Raw genomic sequence first — 6,000 nt, 5'->3', positions numbered from 1 at the left:
TCTGAGTGAAGGCTTGAGGAATTCTCCTAGGGGTAAAATGTGTTAACTTTAGTACAAGGACTTTGTAATGTTTATTTTGGCTATTCTGGGACCCTTTTTGCTTATTTCCTGGTCCATTGTGTTTTGGATAGCTGAGGTTGCTGGACAATGACCTGTGAATTAGTGAGGTATTACATATTCAATATTACATTATATAATTTTGCTATGATTTTGTGCACTAAATTTTTTCATTATTCCATCTAATTATTTAGTACTTACATCATAGTGCAGAGCATTGAATATGGTAGCAGTTAAAAAATGGTTGGCTTGATGATTGACATTGGGCTTTTTATCTATATCATCTACCTGTGAGAATGTCCACTGGATTTATGAGAACTCTAGAAGCTGATCTGAGGAAGCCTTTTACTACTAATGAACATTAAAGTACTGATAGTATCTTCCTAAAAATAATAAAATCCTATTTTGTATATCTGTAAGTTCTTCCTTCCACTATATCTACCATAGAAAGTGGCTAAATCCTGTTTTCTTTCTTTCTTTCTTTCTTTCTTTCTTTCTTTCTTTCTTTCTTTCTTTCTTTCTTTCTTTCTTTCTTTCTTTCTTTCTTTCTTTCTTTCTTTCTTTCTAATCTCTATACCCAATGTGGGGCTCAAACTTACAACACCAAGATCAAGAGTTGCATGTTCTACTGACTGAGCCAGCCAGGTGCCCCTAAATCCTTTCTTTTTTTTTTTTTTTTAAATTTTTTTTTTCAACGTTTTTTATTTATTTTTGGGACAGAGAGAGACAGAGCATGAACGGGGGAGGGGCAGAGAGAGAGGGAGACACAGAATCGGAAACAGGCTCCAGGCTCCGAGCCATCAGCCCAGAGCCTGACGCGGGGCTCGAACTCACGGACCGCGAGATCGTGACCTGGCTGAAGTCGGACGCTTAACCGACTGCGCCACCCAGGCGCCCCCCTAAATCCTTTCGATTCCACCTTTTAGATCTCACTGTAATATGTTCCCTCTTCTCCATTCACTGCTTCAGTAACTTGGTTCAGGCCCTACTAGATCCCAACTGAATTACCTGTAATAAACTTCTTAATTGGTCTTCTTGCCTCTTGTCTAACCTCCACCATGCTCATCCAGTAACTATCTAGTGCTCTTTTTAAGAGAAGTTTTACCATGTCACATCCCTGAAAAACCCTCTGTGAGTTTCTCATCAGCTTTAGGATGAAGTCCACTTTCCTTAACTTAGTACACATAGTCTTTTGTGATCTGCCCCACTTGTCCTGATTATCTCTTGCTGCTCAATGCCTCATACTTCAAGTTCTAAGGAAATCAAGTGACTTATATAGTTCCTTGAACATAGAGAATTCTCAACAAATGCTCGTTAAATGAATGGATGAAACACCTCTTGGCTCAGGATGGTCCCTGTTCACACCACCTATCTCAGCATAATTATTAATAGTGCCCCTTTTCACTATCAGACCTGTCTCAGACCAATAAATGACCTGGTCATCCTAATTATAGCAGGCATTGAAATTGTTTTCTACCTCTAGTCTCCTCTACCAGATGGTGAGCTCTGTGGGGACAAATTTTGTTTGTTCGTTTTACTTCTCTATCTTCATTTATTCATTCAACTAAGAGACTGCCACTGTTAGATACTGAGGATATAATGTTGAATAAAACAAAAATGGTTCTTGCCCTCAGGAAGCTTACAATCCAGCAGGAAAGAATAATCTAAATGGGAAGAATAGCACTTAATACAATAAATGCTGCTGTGAATGAATGACTAACTGTAGATTAAGATTTAGAGGTTCCTAAACAAACAACCCTAATCCCATGAATTACAGATACAGAAATAGTCATAACCATAGAACTCTAGGTTGATCAACCATTATAGAGTTGCTAATTAAAATTTTGAAATACAAGCCACACATGTACACCTAAACACACATGACATTTAGATGCTGCCTTAATGTTAAACATAAAAAATGACCATGGAAAAGTAGCAAGAATGAGACTTTTCAGGGGTCTGTGTTTTTAGAGAGACAGTTTGTAACCCCATGTGGTTCTTTGCTTGAGTGGATTATCAGTATGTACCCTACCTACCCCCCCTACTTTTTTTTTTTCAGATGAGAAATCTGAGGTTTCAGAAACTGAGCCACAAACAAAGGAATGATTTTTTTAAACCAGGATTAGACTTTGGTTGGGCTTTGCTTTCAGAGCTAGGACTACCTCTTACCCTGGACTTGTTAACCATGTTCCATGGGCAAACTGTAAAATGCTTTCAACCTCAGTTTCCTATTTTATATATAAAATAATGACAGTGTTATCTCCAGAATTAATCTAAGGATTAAATGAGGTTATGTAAAGACATTTAGTCCTGTAACCTGGCTCTTAGAAAGCACTCAGGGAATGTTAGTTCTCCATCCATTTCCCCCTATTTATCTTTCTGTCCTTCATATTTAAAAAATGATATAAAATGATTTGAAAAAAAGAACTGTAATATAAATACTGATAAAATTTTTAATTTTTGATTCTGGGTGCTAAACTAGGCCCTCTCCACCATCTCTAAAAGTTGCAGTTTTATTTGTATTAATTTGTTATCTTATTATTATAGGCAAAGACCCTGAGAAGCATTCCAGGAGCAAAACAGTAGGTAAGATTTTTCTGGAAAAGCAGAGTTTATGAGGGACCCAGGATTTGGGGATCATTTAGCTGCAGTGGGTGTCAGCATTAAAGATGTACCCACTTATTCTTGGTCACTTTTGGTTCAAGAAAGGAAGAAGAGCACCAAACCATTCATTGAGGTCTCTCGGGGCAGGATGAAGGGGAAATGTGAACAAAAGCAACAGCTCTCTTCAGTTTCCACAATGTCCGGCGACCCCAAGACTTTCGAGCTCTTTCTTGAGGGCCAGCAGGTCTGTTCTCCAGGAGTGCCCTGGGTCTGGACTCCATTTCCCAGAGTCCCTTAGTGCCCTAATGTATTCAGTGCTCAGAGTGCCTGTATGTGTGTGAGTGTGAGAGAATGTGTGCGTGTGTGTGCGTGCGTGTGTGTGTGTGTGTGTGTGTCTCCGAGTCCCTGGGAGAGTGGAGGCTCATTCACTGATTAGAGCCAGCGCTGAGAGGCAGCACTGCTCCTTCTCTCACACCAACCGAGTCTCTTGATCTGTACATGCAATCCCAGGCAGCTCGCGAACACAAACCCGGGGCCAGCCGCCTACTGCTGCTGCTGCCGCTGCCGCCGCCGCCGCCACCGCTGCCTCCGCCGGCTCTGCGCACCCGGGACTTTTCATGCACCACACTCACCGCCTCCTTCCCTCCGTGTCCTGAAAAGTGCGACCGTTCTCCCAAGGAATTTCTACGGCAAGTATGGAGACCAGAATGGGGTGTGGGTGTGTGCGCATACACAGAGGGGTGGGTGTGAGAGCCGCGGGTTGCTCGGGAACCTAACTTTCCGGGTCCGTTTCCTAGGGATTCGGGCGGCTCCTCCCGACAGGGGCAGGGGCTGGGACCTGGGCTGGCGCGTCTCAGATCTTCGCGACGGTGCCTCCCGGCACCGGTGCCCTGCGCACTCTGTGCGCGCTGCCTCGCTCAAACTTTCCGTCTAGAGTTTTCCTTAATGTGTTTTATTTGGGGGGTGTGAGGGGGAGGGACCAGACGCGGGAATTGAACAAGTAGGGAGGGTGAGGGGACAGCCAGGGAAGGGAGCAGGACTTCTTTTCTCTATCTTTTAATAAGCCCCGTTCGGACTTTGTTTGGGTCGATGGGGAGAATGCCCAGTCGCCGGGCTCCCCCATGTACCCCGTGGTGATTTCCGGCAGGGCCCGGCCCGGGCGGTGCTCAGTGGGGAGCCTGAGGCGGCGGGCAGGATGGAGAAGGAGAAATCCTAGGGTCCCCACCGCCCTCACACAGCACACAACCAGCCCCGTGGGGTACCCGCGCACGGCTGGGAGCGTCGGGCCCGCGGGTGCTCGGCTCACTTTTTCCCAGCGGGGGCGGGTGTGAAGGGCGTGGAGGGAGGTGGGGGTGGGGTGGGGGGAGTCGCGGCGCGCAGGAAGGAGGCAGGTGCTGGCACTGAGGTGGACCGTTCGAAACGCAACCGGTAAACTCCCTGCTCCGCCCGGCTGGACCGGCCTGGCCTTAGAGCAACCCGACCCGTGGGGGGTCTCCCGGGATTTTCGGGGTCGGGACTCTCGCCCGGCGGTTCTATGGAGCGGGGCGGGAGGACAACCTTACAGACAGCGGCGCGTGGCTCTTTGAGGTTTTATTTTTATTTTAGAACTACCTTAAACTGAGTAACAATTTCTCTTCCTCCGACTTGAGAACAAAACTTTTCAGCGAGCACGCAGGTCGCTGCAGTCCTGCGGCCACCACCGCGGTGCTCGTCGGCCCCCGCGGAGCGACCTTCTCCGCCCGTAGCCGGGCCCCGCCACCGCGCTCCTGAGCCTCCGGTCGGCCCCCCTCCCCAGCCTCGGGCTTTTCAGGGCTCGGCCTGGGCGTTTCGCCTTTGTGCTTTGTAAGGGAAAGCCTTTTCTTCCAGGGCACAACAAACTTGGGCGGAGAGCTTCCGTGTGGCCCCCCGGGCGAGGCCGCCCACGGTGGTGAGACTATCCGAGGGGATGCCCGGTCCGTCCTCTGCTCCACGAGCCCCTCCAAGAGCTCGAGGCCCAGGTGGACCCAGGCCGGCGAGGTCGCGCGGGAGCCCCGAAGGAGCGGGGACTCCGGCTGCCCGGAGGCAGAGGAAGAGCTCTCGTTTCCCGTTCAGAACGCGCTGCTTTTTTGGGCCCTGGCCGCGGCTCCAGCGGAGGGCCAGGGCCCTGGCCCCGAGCCGGGCGCGCGTCGCACCGGATGGGTGCTTGGGGCGGGGGCGCTCACTGTGGGGCCCAGCCCTGCCTGGCGTGGCCGGGCCGTCCGGGGTCTGTGGCCTGCGTCGCCTCCCTGCCCTGGGAGCAGCAGAGAGGGAGGACTCTGGCGCTCTCTGCCCGCGATGCCCACCAGCCATGTCTCTCCTCTAGCCTCCGCTCTGGACTCGGCTTGAGGGGCAAAGGGGAAAGAAAGGAAAAATAAAGAGAAAAAAGGGCGGGCAGTGAGGAAGCCGCGGGGCAGGCTGGTGGGAGCAGACCGACCAGGGGTGCCCGGCCTCCTTCTCTGCGGGTCTCGGGGTTCTTGCCGAAAATGCAAAATGAGCCGTGTGGGGAAGGCAGAAAGAGCGTCGAGTAAGAGATGCGGGCGTCTTCCGTTCCCATCCCTCCTGGCCCGCGGAAACCCGGCAGAAGTGGTGTGAGTTCACTCGCTGCGATCCGGGACGAGGTGGGGGAAGGCCGAGGACTGGGCGGCGCCGCCCCGCTGGTGACCTACGGGGCCGGGGCCGGGCGCCCAGCGAACGGGGACACACCTGTTCTGTGAGCTGCGTCGTGTGTGGCGGCCGGACGGCAGCGGCGCGAAAGGCAGAACCCTCCCTCCCTCGCCCCAGGCCTGCAGTCCCGGAACCGGGAGGGCCTGGCTGCCCCGCATTTACTGGAGCGCCAGAATCCATGAGCCCGGTGGCTGTCCGCCGAAGCGGTGGCGCGCGGCGATGAGACCCGGGTGACCGCGGGGCGGGGTTGTTCTGGGGCACGAGGTCCTTGGACGTTGATCGAAGGCAGCCTGCCCCCAGCTCCTGTCCCGCGGGCCTTGCCAGGCTGTGGACCAGGGCCCCTCGCACTTGTCCGTTCTTCCCTGGCCGGCGCCCTCGTTCCCCAAAGTTACAAGCAGCTTGTTCCGTGCAGAGGTTGTTGGGACCTAAAGTATTCTTTGTGCAATGGCAGCCGAGAGCTGGAGGGAGAGGTCTGGCCAAGGAGTGGTGGGCTCCGCTCTGTGTTGGCCCCAAGTTTTTGTAGGTTTCGCCTTCACCTCTTCTTCTTCCGTTTTCCCTAAAAGAGTTGGTTTTCCCCGGTTAAGACTCCTACCGGCTGAATTCTGCACCCGCTCAACTGAGCTGGCAGCCTCGTAGCCCCGCACTCTTCCACAGGCC

Source organism: Neofelis nebulosa, chromosome 2 (assembly GCF_028018385.1).
Source record: "Neofelis nebulosa isolate mNeoNeb1 chromosome 2, mNeoNeb1.pri, whole genome shotgun sequence".
Classification (NCBI taxonomy): domain Eukaryota; kingdom Metazoa; phylum Chordata; class Mammalia; order Carnivora; family Felidae; genus Neofelis; species Neofelis nebulosa.
The sequence above is the reverse complement of the archived record's forward strand: the minus strand, read 5'-3'. Positions refer to the sequence as shown.